At 44.9% G+C, this 18,813-nt stretch overlaps 1 pseudogene; it reads left to right on the forward strand.

Annotated features, from left to right (window-relative positions):
- LOC139386743 (DNA repair-scaffolding protein-like) overlaps positions 1-18,813 on the forward strand; it is a 49,188-nt pseudogene that overhangs the window by 10,632 nt on the left and 19,743 nt on the right.

Raw genomic sequence — 18,813 nt, forward strand, 5'->3', positions numbered from 1 at the left:
AGAGAGTTAGCCATTTGCCAGATGAAGGCAAATCCACACCCAAGCATAATCTTCCAAAGCCAAGACCTAGGTTCAAAAACTATTTGAGATCATTTCAAATAACTGCACTTGATTGAGCTTACCGGTTGCAATGGAACCAAAAAGGTCCCAAAAGTACAAGCCCCGCCCACCTGGCACTCCAGGCAGGCACTAAAGCAATCACTCAAACTATTTGAAAGAGAGAGTTCAAATAGCATTTGAACCCAGGTCCGCCGCAGCCTTTTTGCAGCCAACAGGGTTAATAAGTTCATCAGTACCACATCTAGGCGGTGCCAGCAGGGTTGTAAAGCAGCCTTTTACTACTGTTGGTTCAGCAACAACATGCTAGCTAGGAGGCAGGTCCTGGCCCTCATAAGTCGAGAGAGAGGGAGAGCTGTGTGAGCTGTGTACTTACTTCCAATGCATTCAGTGCAGACAGGGTAAATGAACACATTTTTTAAGACAAGCCAGGAACATCGTGTTCCTGCTCTCTGTAGCTAGTTAGAGTGTGACGTCTGCTGGCACTCTGCCTAGCAGGGCCAAGTTGATTCAAATAAGAAAGCTTGCTGCTGGGCTGCTGCTGCGTGGGCTAGGGTGGGTGGCTGACAGGGTAGGGGGCTGGTAGACTGGGGTGGGTGGGTGGCTGACAGGGTAGGGGGCTGGTAGGCTGCACTGGGGTGGGGTGAGTGGCTGACAGGGAAGGGGGCTGGTAGACTGGGGTGGGTGGCTGACAGGGAAGGGGGCTGGTAGGCTGGGGTGGGGTGGGGTGGGGTGAGTGGCTGACAGACTGGTGTGGGTGGCTGACAGGGAAGGGGGCTGGTATGCTGGTCTTGTCTGCACATGACAGGGTGGAGAGAGAGTGTCTTGGATTTTTCCACATGGGAACCTATATCCAGGTGTGCTGTGTGTGCCCAACAAAACAGTAGTAAAACACAGTGTTCTGTTATTGTTAGTGTAACAGCATGTTCCTTTGTGCCCACCCTTTATAATTCCACATAAGTTCCTTAATCCTCATTGATGACAGTTTAAGAGAGGTTTTTGATCCTATTGTACATAATACTTGATTTGCGATAATATGCCACATAAAGGCATCCAAGTGTTGGATCAAATATTTGAATGAAGGAAAAGACCTGCCAAAACAATGACAGTTGGAATGAACATATTACATTGATATCATGGCATGATGTGTAAAGCTCTTAATAATAGACTAATGGCAGACACTGACATCTCCAACTACCCGTCTGATGGGGAGGGAGAAGGAAAGATAATGACACCCTGACCCAGAGCAGACTGGAAGCTGGGGTTGTTCTTGAGTGTTCTATGCAGACTGGAGGCTGGGGTTGTTGCTGAGTGTCCTATGCAGACTGGAGGCTGGGGTTGTTGCTGAGTGTCCTATGCAGACTGGAGGCTGGGCTTGTTGCTGAGTGTCCTATGCAGACTGGAAGCTGGGGTTGTTGCTGAGTGTCCTATGCAGACTGGAGGCTGGGGTTGTTGCTGAGTGTCCTATGCAGACTGGAAGCTTGGGTTGTTGCTGAGTGTCCTATGCAGACTGGAAGCTGGGGTTGTTGCTGAGTGTCCTATGCAGACTGGAAGCTGGGGTTGTTGCTGAGTGTCCTATGCAGACTGGAAGCTGGGGTTGTTGCTGAGTGTCCTCTGCAGACTGGAAGCTGGGGTTGTTGCTGAGTGTCCTATGCAGACTGGAAGCTGGGGTTGTTGCTGAGTGTCCTCTGCAGACTGGAAGCTGGGGTTGTTGCTGAGTGTCCTATGCAGACTGGAAGCTGGGGTTGTTGCTGAGTGTCCTCTGCAGACCGGAGGCTGAGGTTATGGCTGAGTGTCCTCTGCAGACTGGGGAGGGAGAGGGCAGTAGATGGTCGGTCACTGACTGGGTCAGGTCCACTCAGGCAGTGCGGCAGACGCCCCAGAAACATACCGACAGGAACTCCAAGGACCCATAGGACTCCAACAAAAAGAAAAGGACATTTCAAAGGTTTGAAGACTAAAGACAAAATTCACATTTTCCATACATACACTTAGGTTGGAGTCATTAAAACTCGTTTTTCAACCACTCAACAAACTAAGTCATTTTTCCAACAATTGTTTATAGACCGATTATTTCACTTATAATTCACTGTATCACAATTCCGTAGGTCAGAAGTTTACATACACTACGTTGACTGTGTCTTTAAACAGCTTGGAAAATTCCAGAAAATGATGTCATGGTTTAGAAGCTTCTGATAGGTTAATTGACATAATTTGAGTCAATTGGAGGTGCACCTGTGGATGTATTTCAAGGTCTACCTTCAAACTCGGTGCCTCTGTACTTGACATCATGGGAAAATCAAAAGAAATCAGCCAAGACCTCAGAAAAACAAATTGTAGACCTCCACAAGTCTGGTTCATCCTTGGGAGCAATTTCCAAATGACTGAAGGTACCATGTTCATCTGTACAAACAATAGTACGCAAGTATAAACACCATGGGACCACACAGCTGTCATTCCGCTCAGGAAGGAGACGCATTCTATCACCTAAAGATGAACGTACTTTGATGCGAAAAGTGCAAATCAATCCCAGAACAACAGCAAAGGACCTTGTGAAGATGCTGGAGGAAACAGGTACAAAAGTATCTATATCCACAGTAAAACGAGTCCAATATCGGCATAACCTGAAAGGCCGCTCAGCAAGGAAGAAGCCACTGCTCCAAAACCGCCATAAAAAACCCAGACTACAGTTTCCAACTGCACATGGGGACAAAGATCTTACTTTTTGGAGAAATGTCCTCTGGTCTGATGAAACAAAAAGAGAACTGTTTGGCCATAATGACCATCAATATGTTTGGAGGAAAAAGGGGGAGGCTTGCAAGCCGAAGAACACCATCCCAACCGTGAAGCACGGGGGAGGCAGCATCATGTTGTAGGGGTGCTTTGCTGCAGGAAGGACTGGTGCACTTCAAAAAATAGATGGCATCATGAGGTAGGAACATTATGTGGATAAATTGAAGCAACATCTCAAGACATCAGTCAAAGCTTGGTCGCAAATTAGTCTTCCAAATGGACAATGACCCCAAGCATACTTCCAAAGTTGTGGCAAAATGGCTTAAGGACAACAAAGTCAAGGTACTAGAGTGGCCATCACAAAGCCCTGACCTCAATCCTATAGAACATTTGTGGGCAGAACTGAAACGGCGTGTGCGAGCAAGGAGGCCTACATCCCGGACTCAGTTACACCAGCTCTGTCAAGAGGAATGGGCCAAAATTCACCCAACTTATTGTGGGAAGCTTGTGGAAGGCTACCGAAACGTTGGACCAAAGTTCAACAATTAAAGGCAAAGCTACCAAATACTAATTGAGTGTATGTAAACTTCTGAGCAACTGGGAGTGTGATGAAAGAAATTAAAAGCTGAAATAAATCCTTCTCTCTACTATTATTCTGACATTTCACATTCTTAAAATAAAGTGGTGATCCTAACTGACCTAAGACAGGGCATTTTTACTATGATTAAATGTCAGGAATTGTGAAAAACTGAGTTTAAATGTATTTGGCTAAGGTGTGTGTAAACTTCCGACTTCAACTGTATGATCTCTCTCATAATAAGCTAGATCTTGGATATTGAGAAACAATGCAAGGGAAATAATCATTGTTGCATGGCACGCACACAAACATACACAAGGTCTGCAGATGTTTCCAGGACGATGCTGCTGGTCAAACGGCTACCTGGGTGACATCATGTCGGTACCACATGTCACTATCATAGTTAAGACCCTTAGATAAGACATCCTTTCTCCACAGAGTGTAACTACTAGCCTAGCTACTTACTTTCTTTTGAAATTCTACAGTTCCATGTACAGAATCATGTATGTGGACTTTTCACAAATCCATTTAAAGTACCTCAACCTGAATTGAGTGCTATTTATACAGTATTGTTGAGGATACTGAAGGTGTGTGATGCTGTGTGTCGTTTCCTGCAGGGGCGGCCTGGCGGAGTGACTGAACAGGCTCCAGTGCAGACAGAGGTCAACCATCAGCTTCTGGAGGCACCAGTCCATCTCTGACATTACCACAACAGCCAAAGGTAATACAGACAACAAATGTACAAACAACCAACCAAACGCACCAGTCCCTCTGACTTTACTGTAACCACATGTAATATAGAGAAACACCAAAATATTTGTTGACCTTTAGTATGCATGTAAAAACAAGGAAACACCATACATACTGAAGTCAAATGAAACTGTTGTAGCCACTTGCATGATCACAGAAATTGGTTATTAGAACAGCACAAACATTAGCATTTGCATTACAAAACATAATTGTGCAGGGTGGGGAAGGAAACCTAGTGGTGCTTATTTATGAAAGGGTCCTCATTCTTACCACACGTTCCTACATACGCTAGCTACTCTCCGTTTAGGGTTCAAAATGAACTTTGATTTTATGCTCTCTCTCAAGCGGGCATGATTTTATTCTCTGATCTGTGGTCTCGTGAAGACTGAGGGCGCATGGAGGAAATGCTGGTTGCGGCAACAGTGAACTTGGTCGCGGCCAGTATGTAGGTGACAGGAAACGCTCTGCTTGCTGACTTGCTTTTTGTCTTTCCATGGTGTAACCGGAGCACAAGTTTGTCACCCAATGTCATTGGCTCTTAGATAATTAGGTTGAACAACTATTGTAACGTGACAGTTGATCGTGGAAAAAGACAACACGAAAAACGGCCACCTTTTCCAACTCACGTTCAGTCAGTACGGATGACTTGGTTTTCTTTTGACGGAGTGAGAGAAGAACATGAATATAGAATGTTCAGGCAAAGAGTTAGCACACATTTCGCAGAGTTTTAGCAGGGCTGGAAATTGCCAGGGATTTCACGATACAATATTATCATGATACTTAGGTGCCAATATGTGTATTGCGATTCTCACGATTCTATATGTATTGGGATTTGATACTTCAATTTTATTGCATTTTGATGTTCCAAACATATTGCTCACTATACAGTGCATTCGGAAAGAATTCAGACCCCTTGACTTTTACCACATTTTGTTAAGTTACAGCCTTAGTCTAAAATTGATTAAATACATTTTTTCCATCAATCTACACACAATACCCCATAATGACAAAGCGAAAGAGGGTTTTAGAAATGTTTGCAAATTTATAGAAAAAACTAAAACAGAAGTACCTTATTTACTTTCAGACTCTTTGCTATGAGACTCGAAATTGTGCACAGGTGCATCGTGTTTTCATTGATCATCCTTGAGATGTTTCTACAACTTGATTGGAGTCCACCTATGGTAAATTGATTAGACATGATTTGGAAAGGCACACAACTGTCTATTTAAGTTCCCACAGTTGACAGTGTAGGTCAGAGCAAAAACCAAGCCATGAGTTCGAAGAAATTGTCCGTAGAGCTCGGAGACAGGATTGTGTTGAGGCACAGATCTGGGGAAGGGTACCAACAAATTTCTGCAGCATTGAAGGTCCCCAACAACACAGTGTCCTCCATCATTCTTAAATGGTAGAAGTTTGGAACCACCAAGACTCTTCCTAAAGCTGGCCGCAAGGCCAAACTGAGCAATCGGGGGAGGAGGGCCTTTGTCAGGGAGGTGACCAAGAACCCGATGATCACTCTGACAGAGCTCCAGAGTTTCTCTGTGGAGATGGAAGAATCTTCCAGAAGGACAACCATTTCCGCAGCATTCCACACTTTTGAAAAACATTTTTGAATTGATCCTTTATTTAACTAGGCAAGTCAGTTAAGAACAAATTCTTATTTACAATGATGGCCTACTCTCCCCTAACCCGGACGATGCTGAGCCAATTGTGCTTCCCTATGGGCCTTTACGGTAGAGTGGCCAGACGGAAGCCACTCCTCAGTAAAAGGCACATGACAGCCCGCTTGGAGTTTGCCAAAAGGCACCTAAAGATTCTCAGACCATGAGAAACAAGATTCTCTGGTCTGATGAAACCAAGATTGAACTTTTTGGCCTGAATGCCTAGCATGACATCTGGAGGAAACCTGGCACCATCCCTTGGTCTCATTCATTTGAGCAATATGAGATGGAATGGAGTTCCATGCAATAATGGCTCTATATAATACTGTACACTTTCTTGAATTTGTTCTGCATTTGGGGACTGTGAAAATACCCCTGGTGACATGACAGAGCTTGAGAGGATCTGCAGAGAAGAATGGGAGAAACTCCCCAAATACAGGTGTGCCAAGCTTGTAGCATCATACCCAAGAAGAGTCGAGGCTGTAATCGCTGCCAAAGGTGCTTCAACAAAGTACAGAGTAAAGGGTCTGAATACTTATGTAAATGTGATATTTCTGTTTTTTATTTTTTATACATTTGCAAAAAAATATATATATATTTTTTGCTTTGTCGTTATGGGGTATTTTGTGTAGATTGATGAGGGGGAAAAAAGGGTTCTGAATACTTTCCGAATTCACTGTATATCTGTTGCAGATAGACAAAAGAGAGCCTGAGAAAACGATCAGTAATAATGGTGCTGAAAACATTTTGGCTCACTATTTAAAAAGAAGATGGAGACCAAGCTATTGCGCTAGCTAACGCTATCTATAATTGTTTTGTACAAATCGATACTTGGAGTCATATCAATGTAATATTGTACAAAAATAATGAAGCGAAATGTAACTGTATTGATTTTTTTCTCCCCCCATCACTGGTTTTTAGAGTCATGTGACATCTAGTGAGTATTTGGTTTTCCTGGATCTTGCTATACTACTGTTGGCACTTGTTTGTTGACTTTTTCGCGTTGATTTACGAGCAACTTCTCATAAACAATAATAACGGTAGTTATTAGAACATGACTAGCTTGAGCTATAAAACCCTGTTTGTGTTCATTCTCACAGGAATTAACTGTATGTGTGTGTCTGTCATTTATGTTATTTCTTCACACACGCTTGATTAGATTGATTCATTAGTTTATTACAGAAAGAGGACTCAGTTCACTCTTTCCTGTATTCACCTGCTGTCTAATAAAGCAGGGCTTCCCAAACTTTTTCACTCGGGCCCACCTTCCAACATTGGGGAATGGCAGAGTTCCAAAGAAAAAGTCATATCTCAGACTGGCCAATAATAATAAAATATTAAGAAGGGCAAAAGAACACAGACACTGGACAGAGGAACTCTGCCTAGAGGGCCAGCATCCCGGAGTCGCCTCTTCACTGTTGACGTTGAGACTGGTGTTTTGCGGGTACTATTTAATTAAGTTGCCAGTTGAGGTCTTGTGAGGCGTCTGTTTCTCAAACTAGACACTCTAATGTACTTGTCCTCTTGCTCAGTTGTGCACCGGGGCCTTCCACTTCTGGTTAGAGCCAGTTTGCGCTGTTCCGTGAATGGAGTAGTACACAGTGTAGTACCAGATCTTCAGTTTCTTGTCAATTTCTCACATGGAATAGCCTTCATTCCCCAGAACAAGAATAAACTGACAAGTTGCAGAAGACAGTTGTTTTTTTCTAGACGTTTTGAGCTTGTAATTGAACCCACAAATGCTTATGCTCCAGATATTCAACTAGTCTAAAGAAGGCCAGTTTTATTCCTTCTTTTAATTAGAACAACAGTTTCAGCTGTGCTAAAATAACTGCAAAAGGGTTTTCTAATGATCAATAGACTTTTAAAATTATAAACTTGGATTAGCTAACACAACGTGCTATTGGAACACAGGAATGATGGTTGCTGATAATGGGCCTCTGTACGCCTATGTAGATATTCCATAAAAAATTTGTTTCCAGCTACAATAGTCATTTACAACATTAACAATGTCTACACAGTATTTCTGATAAATTTAATGTTATTTTAATGGACAAAAAAAAATATTTTCTTTCAGAAACAAGGACATTTCTAAGTGGCCCCAAACTTTTGAATGGTAGTGTACTTTATTCATTCACAACATCTCTCGCCATAAGAGATATTTCATCACGAGTGACACTGACAGTGAATCTGTTATGAATTGATTTTTCTGATTCAGAAATTGGAATTGCTATTCAACTTCCTCAGTTGAAAACTGAATTGACCCCAACCCTGCAATACGAGGTGCCCCACACAGACACTGACACCATCTGTGCTGTTCTTGTCCTCCCTCCATTGCCTGGGATTCTGGAGGTCCTGACAGTCCAGGTGGCGAGCTGCATGCAGCTGGCCCTGTGTGAGCAGCACTACCCCCCCTGCTACGGACCAGCGCAGACCCCCTCTCACCACCAGAGCTAACCAGAACCACTCCCCCACTACAGACCACAACAGACCCCCTCTCACCACCAGAGCTAACCAGAACCACTCCCCCACTACGGACCACCACAGACCCCCTCTCACCACCAGAACTAACCAGAACCACTCCCCCACTACGCACCACCACAGACCCCCTCTCACCACCATAGCTAACCAGAACCACTCCCCCACTACGGACCACCACAGACCCCCTCTCACCACCAGAGCTAACCAGAACCACTCCCCCACTACGGACCACCACAGACCCCCTCTCACCACCATAGCTAACCAGAACCACTCCCCCACTACGGACCACCACAGACCCCCTCCCTCGACCTTCACCACTCCCAGCAGCAGAGCCCGGATCCTGGTACTGTTTATTAAGGAGACAGCTGCCCAGCTCATGCCTGAACCTAGAGACATCATTGATGTGTACCCACCATGGTGAGAGTGCACCAGTCTGCAGTAGTTACTGTATTGGTAATGCACAGCTATGGTGTCATGTTATAATTTTAATGGCACGGGAAATGCCAGAGTCATTATCTCATCTATCATCGAGCACGTATCCTCCTCATGCAGTAAAGCTATGGTCATATCTCACGTTGAACCCAGTTTATATGTTTTTATAAAGGCCTACCAGTACTTTTCTGTTTTAAAATGTGTCGTAACGGGAAGCACTATTCGGCTAGTGAGAGGCCAAATAGCCCTCTGGTGCGGTGCAGTAGTGTTATACACACAGAGTAGTTGGGGCGTGTGAGGTTGTTTTGGAACAGGAGAAAGGCAGAGGCTGGTTCCAGCTGTTGAGGGTTTACTTTGGGAGTCCAGCGGTCACCTCTGGAATATCCAGGCTGGGGCCTGGCCTGGTGGAAGCCCAGGGGCCTATTGTCAGTTTTGGAATATCCCGACTGGGGACTGGCCTGTTGGAAGCCCAGGGGCCTACTCTAAGCTCTGACGTCACCAGCTGCTCCAGGGAATGATGCTTCACATTCCTCTTCCTGGCAGTAGAGTAGTTAGGTCATTTCCAGCAAGCCGGCCTGGGAAAAAACACACTGGGATTATTTTCTGGAGCATTTGGGAACTATGTGGAAGAAGCCAAAAGGACCGGATTGAAAACACATGCTGCTCTGCTGCACACACACACACACACGAATGTGCGCACATGCACACACACACACACACACACACACACACACACACACACACACACACACACACACACACACACACACACACACACACACTGTGTAATGTATCATTGATTTAGAATTATTAGAGCAGTTTTATTTTCACCAGCAGTAGAGAACAGTAGTCTCCCGCTGACTGTTATTGAAAGCAAAATAATTTCAGCATTTATAAACAAATGTATTTATTTATTTTAATGCTCTTTCTACTCATGGTCCTTGCCATCGTCTTATTTTGTCAATTAAAATATAAGCCTACACATTTTCCTTAAATACCCCCCCCCCCCCCAACTTTACTCAAAATATCCTATTTGCTGGTATAGAGATTTTTAGAACGTCCAAAAGGGGAAAACGCACGTAATTCATAGAATCCTTGATGCTGGTTAAATTTATATTTCTTATCTACCAGTTTCCTGTGTGACATGTGAATGGTTCCCACCCCCATACTCCTTCACTGATTGGGCCCCTCCATCCGCCTAGCCGCCTACCACTCCTTGTGAGACAGTGGAGCGGAAATACCTGCCAGCATTATTCACCTTTGCTCTGACGACAGCAGCCGCTCCTTAACCTAACTACTTGTCTGATGACACATGTACTAGTTCCCAACAGTCACCTGCACTGTGCAGGGTAACACTTTATGTACTGTTGTTCCTCCAAGAAAGCCTTTATCACTGATAGTTGAGCGATTTAGGTATAGATTCAGTTTAGAATATGGATTCTTTGAAACCTTAATACTGACACCGATTGAGTGTGATGAGGCACTCTATATACCCTTTATATTAAGAGGGTTTATTAACATTGAGAAATCGTAGGCTAAACTATAACTAAAACATTACACGTGTGTAGCTAGAGTGTGTGCACTTGTTCACTTCTGGCCAACATCTCAAACATTAGTCTATTCTTGATCATTTCCTGATGATTCGACACAACAGAAATGTACACCTTTTGAATAGCAGATAGCATATTATTTTTTAAGTGAACTCGATTACATGAAATTGCTAATTTGTTATATTGACAGCACCTGTAACCTACATTTTTATGAAGTGTGATTAATTATCCTGCCTCCTCTATCATATCACCAGTCAGAGGCAGGCTGGAACATGTAGGCCTAGCTGGATCCACAGAGACTGTGGTTGTCTCTGAGTCAACTATAAGCCATGTTGTTATTACCTGTGCCACATCAACATAAACAAATTGAGTCAGAACATTGCCTTATCCACATAATAGAGATGATGCGATCTAAATAAGATTGCTTGTTTTTAAAGGCTGGATATTTCTTGGTATATTAATGTTCAGGAAAGCTTAAAGTGAATCCCCTTTACGAGCTGTAATACTTGACTGTTGATTTAAAAAAAGTTTATTTTCTCAGTATTTGTCCTCCTCGTATAAAAGGAACACCACATGTTTCTCCATGATTAGTCTCCCCCAAAAATATAATAATTTCATTTCACTGCAGCTATCATTGCACCTACTGTGCATTTGGAAAGTATTCAGACCCCTTGACCTTTTCCACATTTTGTTACGTTATAGCCTTATCCTAAAATTGATTAAATTAGTTGTTTTCCTCATTAATCTACACACAATACCCCATAACGACAAAGTGAAAACAGGTTTTTAGAAATGTTGGCAAATGTATTAAACAATAAAAACAGAAATACCTTATTTACATAAGTATGCAGACCCTTTGCTATTAGACTCGAAATTGAGCTCAGATGCATCATGTTTCCATGATCACCCATGAGATGTTTCTACAACTTGATTGGAGTCCACCTGTGGTAAATTAAATTGATTGGACATTATTTGGAAAGGCACACACCTGTCCATATAAGGTGTCAGAGCAAAAACCAAGCCATGAGGTCGAAGGAATTGTCCATAGAGCTCCCGAGACAGGATTGTGTAGATTGTGTCAAGCCCCGCTCAACATGCCTTATATAGCTCTTTTGTCCCACCCCCACACATACATGCAGAGACCACACCTGGCTTAACTGGTGCCTCCAGAGACACAATCTCTCTCATCGTCACTCAATGCCTAGGCCGCCACTGTACTCACATCCTACTATACCCTTGTCTGTACATTATGCCCTGAATCTATACTACCACACCCAGATATCTGCTTATTTTATTCTCTGTTCCCAACGCACTAGACGACCAGTTCTTATAGTCTTTAGCCATACCCTTATCCTCCTCCTCCTCATCTGGTGATGTAGAGGTTAACCCAGGCCCTTTAGCCCCAGCACTACCCAGGCACTCTCATTTGTTGAATTCTGTAACCGTAAATGCCTTGGTTTCATGCATGTTAACATCAGAAGCCTCCTCCCTAAGTTTGTTTTATTCACTGCGTTAGCACACTCCGCCAACCCTGATGTCCTAACCGTGTCTGAATCCTGGCTTAGGAAGGCCACTAAATATTCAGACATTTCCATCCCCAACTACAACATTTTCCGACAAGATAGAACTGCCAAAGGGGGCGGAGATGCAATCTACTGCAGAGATAGCCTGCAGAGTTCTGTCATAGTATCCAGGTCTGTGCCCAAACAGTTCACCTTTCCAGAAATGTCTCTCACCATTGCCGCCTGTTATAGACCCCCCTCAGCACCAGCTGTGCCCTGGACACCATATGTGAATTGATTGCCCCCCATCTATCTTCAGAGTTTGTACTGTTAGGTGACCTAAACTGGGACACCGCAGCCGTCCTACAATCTAAGCTAGATGCCCTCAAACTCACACAAATTATCAAGGAACCTACCAGGTACAACCCTAAATCCCTAAACATGGGTACCCTCATAGATATCATCATGAACAACTTCCCCTCTAAATACACCTCCGCTGTCTTCAACCAGGATCTCAGCGATCACTGCCTCATTGCTTGCGTCCGTAATGGTCAAACGACCACCGCTCATCACTGTCAAGCGCTCCCTAAAGCACTTCAGTGAGCAGGCCTTTCTAATCGACATGGCCCGGCTATCCTGGAAGGATATTGACCTCATCCCGTCCGTAGAGGATGCCTGGTTGCTCTTTTAAAAGAGCTCTCTTCACCATCTTAAATAAGCATGCCCCATTCAAAAAATGTAGAACTAAGAACAGATATAGCCCCTGGTTCACCCTAGACTTGACTACCCTTGACCAGCACAAAAACATCCTGTGGCGTACTGCATTAGCATCGAATAGCCCCCGTGATATGCAACTTTTCAGGGAAGTCAGGAACCAATATACACAGTCAGTTAAGAAAGCTAAGGCTAGCTTTTTAAAACCTAAATTTTTATCCTGTAGAACTAATTCCAAAAGGTATTGGGACACTATAAAGTCCATGGAGAATAAGAGCACCTCCTCCCAGCTGCCTACTGCACTGAGGCTAGGAAGCACTGTCACCACCGATCAATCTACAATAATCAAGAATTTCAATAAGCATTTTTCTACAGCTGGCCATGATTTCTACCTGGCTACCCCTACCTCAGCCATCAACTCTGCACCCCCCGCAGAAACTTGCCCAAGCACCCCCCACTTCTCCTTCACCCAAATCCAGATAGCTGATGTTCTGAAAGAGCTGCAAAATCTGGACCCTCTCTTTCTAAAATTAACCGCTGAAATTGTTGCAACCCCAATTACTAGCCTGTTCAACCCTTCTTTTGTTTTGTCTGAGATCCCCAAAGATTGGAAAGCTGCCGCCGTCATCCACCTCTTCAAAGGGGAGACACTCTAGACCCAAACTGTTATAGACCTATATCCATCCTGCCCTACCTTTCTGAAGTCTTCGAAAGCCAAGTTAACAAACAGATCACCAACCATTTTGAATCCCACCGTATGAAATCTGGTTTCCGAGCTGGGCATAGGTGCACCTCAGACACGCTCAAGGTCCTAAACGATATCATAACCGCCATCGATAAAAGACAGTACTGTGCAGCCGTCTTCATCGACCTGGCCAAGGCTTTCGACTCTGTCAATCACCGCATTCTTATCGGCAGACTCAATAGCCTTGGTTTCTCAAATGACTGCCTTGCCTGGTTCACCAACTACTTCTCAGATAGAGTTCAGTGTGTCAAATCGGAGGGCCTGTTGTCTGGACCTCTGGCAGTCTCTATGGGGGTCCCACAGGGTTAAATTCTCGGGCCGACTCTTTTCTCTGTATATATCAATGATGTCGCTCTTGCTGCGGGTGATTCTCTGATCCACCTCTACGCAGACAACACCATTCTGTATACCTCTATTCCTTCTTTGGACACTGTGTTAACAAACCTCCAAACGAGCTTCAGTGCCACACAACACTCCTTCCGTGGCCTCCAACTGCTCTTAAATGTTAGTAAAAATAAATGCATGCTCTTCAACAGATTGCTGTCCACACCTGCCCGCCCGACTAGCATCACTACTCTGGACGGGTCTGACTTAGAATATGTGGACAACTACAAATACCTAAATGTCTGGTTAGACTGTAAACTCTCCTTCCAGACTCACATTAAACATCTCCAATCCAAAATGTAACCTAGAATCGGCTTCCTATTTCGCAACGAAGCCTCCTTCGCTCATGCTGCCAAACATACCCTTGTAAAACTGACGATCCTACCGATCCTTGACTTTGGCGATGTAATTTACAAAAATAACCTCCAACACCAATACTCAGCAAATTGGATGTAGTGGATCACAGTGTCATCCGTTATGCCACCAAAGCCCCATATACTACCCACCACTGTGACCTGTATGCTCTCGTTGGTTGGCCCTCGCAACATATTCGTTGCCAAACCCACTGGCTCCAGGTCATCTATAACTCTTTGCTAGGTAAAGCCCCGCCTTATCTCAGCTCACTGATCACCATAGCAACACCCACCCATAGCATGTGCTCCAGCAGGTATCCGCCTTTCCTTCCAGTTCTCTGCTGCCAATGACTGGAACGAATTGCAAAAATCACTGAAGCTGGAGACTTATATCACCCTCACTAACTTTAAGCATCAGCTGTCAGAGCAGCTTACCGATCACTGTACCTGTGCACAGCCCATCTGTAAATAGCACACAAAACTACCTCATCCCCATTTTGTTATTTTAATTGTTTTGCTTTTTTGCACCCACTATCTCTACTTGCACATCATCATCTGCACATCTATCACTCCAGTGTTAATGGTAAATTGTAATTATTTCGCCACTATGACCTATTTATTGCCTTACCTCCCTAATCTTACTACATTCATCCCATGTGTAACTCTGTGTTGTTGTTTTTGTCACACTGCTTTGCTTGATCATGCCCAGGTCGCAGTTGTAAATGAGAACTTGTTCTCAACTGGCCTACCTGGTTAAATAAAGGTGAAATAAATAAGACATTTAAAAAAATAGGGTATTGTGTGTAGATTGATAAGGGGAAAACATTTTTCAAATCAATTTTAGGATAAGGCTCTAACGTAACAAAAAGTGGAAAAAGTCAAGGGGTCAGGGTACTTTCTGAATGCACTGTAGTTTATTACTCAGAATTGAAATTGAGCATGTCATCAAAAGAACAGCAAAGAGGCAAAGAACCAGGGCTCGACTTTCTCTGACTGAGAGTTTTGGATCGTACTGTGAAGTACGTTTGGTCGGGATTTTGCTTTTCACACTATTCTGAGCAGCCTGTGTTTGAATTCACTGTTCTGGAAAATAAAAAGGCACCTTTGTATACGGTGAAAGATTCCGAACTTATCAGTTCAGTTGTATTTTTCCATGGAGCATGAGGGCGTTTAACCCACCTGAACCTGCTACGTGCCTGGGGGAGGGTGTTTAGAGAGTGAGGAGACCAATGGAGGTGGAGGTGGCTGCCTTCTTATCAATCTATCTACATTTGATATCATACATCTTCTTCAGACTTCCTGCCTCTGCCTGCAGTCTTATGCAAGAACAGAACTCCCCTAGTCCCCTCTATATGTTTACTCAACCCTTTCCACACCCCTTAAAACCTCAATATTGCTTATGTTACAGATAATCTACCTTAAATTCCTTCTGTAGTTTTATGTCAGTTTGGAATTATGTTCTGTATTTCAAACAGATCCCCCCCTCCACTCTTTGCAGTCAAAGTCTCATGATCGAGGGTGAACCCAATACCGTTATTCTCAAAACACACTTCAGCCAGAAGGTCTACTCTGACACCAAACAAGCCAGCATGACCCTCACCAGGGCACTGGTCCCAGTAGAGAGAGATGCATCCCATACTGTCTGACCAGGTCGTTTGGCAAGCTGGAGATCAACAAGAACTCACCAGAGGGAGACAGCACTGTCAACCAGGTAGGTTGGGTTTCATTACTGTCACGTTCTGACCTTTATTTCCTTTGTTTTGTCTTTATTTAGTATGGTCAGGGCGTGAGTTGGGGTGGGCAGTCTATGTGTGTTTTTCTATGTTGGGGTTTTGAGTTCGGCCTAGTATGGTTCTCAATCAGAGGCAGCTGTCAATTGTTGTCCCTGATTGAGAATCATACTTAGGTAGCCTGGGTTTCACTTTTGGTTTGTGGGTGTTTGTTTCCTGTGTCAGTGTTTGTGCCACACGGGACTGTTTCGTTTCTATTCACTTTGTTATTTTGTATTCTGTCGTGTTCAGTTTGTGCTATTAAAACATGGACACTTACCACGTTGCTTATTGGTCCGATCCTTGCTACTCCTCTTCAGACGAAGAGGAGGAATGGCGTTACAGAAACACCCACCACAAGAGGACCAAGCAGCGTGGTAACGGCGAAAACACAAGACTCCTGGACTTGGGAGGAGATTTTGGACGGCAAGGGACCCTGGGCACAAGCAGGGGAATATCGCTGCCCTAAAGCAGAGCTGGAGGCAGCGAAAGCGAAGAGGCGCTGGTATGAGCAGGCAGCACGGCAGCGTGGCTGGAAGCCCGAGAGGCAGCCCCAAAAATGTATTGGTGGGGGGAAACGGGGAGTGTGGCTAAGGCAGGTAGGAGACCTGCGCCAACTCCCCGTGCTTACCGTGGAGAGAGAGGGCGTCGTACCGGGCAGGCACCGTGTTATGCGGTGCGTGTGCATAGCCCGGTGCGGTACATTCCAGCTCCTTGTATCTGCCGAGCTAGAGTGGGCATCGAGCCAGGTGCCATGAAGCCGGCTCTACGCATCTGGTCTCCAGTGCGTCTCCTCGGGCCGGCGTACATGGCACCAGCCTTACGCATGGTGTCCCCGGTTCGCCAGCACAGCCCAGTGCGGGCTATTCCACCTCGCCGCACTGGCCGGGCTACGGGGAGCATTCAACCAGGTATAGTTGGGCAGGCTCGGTGCTCAAGAGCTCCAGTGCGCCTTCACGGTCCGGTCTATCCGGTGCCACCTCCACGTACCAGCCCTCCGGTGGCAGCCCCCCGCACCAGGCTGTCTCTCCGTCTTTTGCCTACAGGTGCTCCCGCCTGTCCAGCGCTGCAAGATCCTTCCTCCTCTCCAGCGCTGCCAGAGTCTCCCGTCTGTCCTGAGCCGCCAGTCTGTCAGGAGCCGCCAGAGTCTCCCGTCTGTCCTGAGCCGCCAGAGTCTCCCGTCTGTCCTGAGCCGCCAGAGTCTCCCGTCTGTCATGAGTCGCCAGAGTCTCCCGTCTGTCCTGAGTCGCCAGAGTCTCTCCAGTCTGTCCTGAGCCGCCAGAGCCGGCAGTCTGTCCTGAGCCGCCAGAGCCGTCAGTCAGCCAGGAGCCGCCAGAGCCGTCAGTCAGCCAGGAGCCGCCAGAGCCGTCAGTCAGCCAGGAGCCGCCAGAGCTGCCTGTCACGCCGGAAATGCCGGAATCGCCCTTCACTCCGGAGCTGCCGGAGTCTCCCGCCTGTCCGACGCTGCCGGTGTCTCCCGCCTGTCCGGCGCACTCGGAATCTCCCGTCCATTCGGGACCCATGGCTACGGTCCCCAGTCAGAGGTCGGCGGCGAGGATCGCCGCTCGTAAGAGGCCACGGGGGCGGTTGAGGAGGCGGACAAAAACTGTGGTGAAGTGGGGTCCATGTCCCGCACCAGAGCCAGGGGGGGGGGGGGGGTACTGTCACGTTCTGACCTTTATTTCCTTTGTTTTGTCTTTATTTAGTATGGTCAGGGCGTGAGTTGGGGTGGGCAGTCTATGTGTGTTTTTCTATGTTGGGGTTTTGAGTTCGGCCTAGTATGGTTCTCAATCAGAGGCTGCTGTCAATTGTTGTCCCTGATTGAGAATCATACTTAGGTAGCCTGGGTTTCACTTTTGGTTTGTTTCCTGTGTCAGTGTTTGTGCCACACGGGACTGTTTCGTTTCCATTCACTTTGTTATTTTGTATCCTGTCGTGTTCAGTTTGTGCTATTAAAACATGGACACTTACCACGCTGCGTATTGGTCCGATCCTTGCTACTCCTCTTCAGACAAAGAGGAGGAATGCCGTTACAATTACATTTACTGGCACATATCTGACCTTGGATGGACAATAAAGTTATATTTAGTTCTATTATTTTCTATTCTATTGCTGAGAACCTAGGTTTGATTCATCATATAATTTTGATGGTCTGCCCTGCACTTTACAAAGCGTGGGGTGTGACTCCCTCCTGGGAGGCGCCAGGCTAGGTTGGTGCAGATGGTAGTCCAGAGGGTTTACGTTACCCCTGGCAGATCCCGCTCCATAAAGGCAAAAGCAGGTAGAGTATAGACGTCACATCTTATCGTGTTGTACAAAACCCATCCAGCTCTTTTTTAATGGTCTTTCGACAGATTTGAACCAACAATCTCCCTGACCACATGCAAAGTTTATGCCCTCAATTAGGGTGGCAAAGGGTCGGAAACCTTCCGGAGATTTTTCAAGGGAAGTTAATCCCGGGAATTTTGCTTAAATTCATCAAAATTTAGCTGACAACAGTGAACCTTTTTTGTGGGATGCACATAAGGTAATTCTAGGTCTTGTGGCATATTTTGGTTAAACTATCCCCAATTCAATGGAATTGTAACCCTCTGCATGCACAGCACGTTGTTCCATCACATGTACAGTGTGACGGAACACAACCAAAGCTTTAGTTTATAGACTATCATTTTACAGATGTACTGTATGTTTAATGCTATGGATCATTGGGGATCATTTAATATTCCCTTTCTTTTGTTGTTCAGTGAAATCATCCCATGTGAAGAGTCAACTCAGTTAATTAAAGTTAAATTTGTAACTAAATAGTTTTTTACATTTATATTGGAAGGATTTAATCATTTGCAATTATGTCTACTTATGATAAGGTAAAAGGTTTATGTTTCTGTCTCCATATGATATGGTAAATATATCCAATGCAAAAAAACTATCTATACTATCTGTACTGTAAATCTATAAATCTACATTTAAATGGTATTAATATTAATTTGCATATATTCCCGTTAATTCCCATATATTCCCGTTAATTCCTACGGAAAGTTTCCACCTCTGAATATTCCTCAAAATGTGCAACCATACCATCAATGATTATTTTCTGCAGCAAGTTTC

The sequence above is a fragment of the Oncorhynchus clarkii genome, chromosome 28 (assembly GCF_045791955.1).
Source record: "Oncorhynchus clarkii lewisi isolate Uvic-CL-2024 chromosome 28, UVic_Ocla_1.0, whole genome shotgun sequence".
In the NCBI taxonomy this organism is placed as follows: Eukaryota; Metazoa; Chordata; class Actinopteri; order Salmoniformes; family Salmonidae; genus Oncorhynchus; species Oncorhynchus clarkii.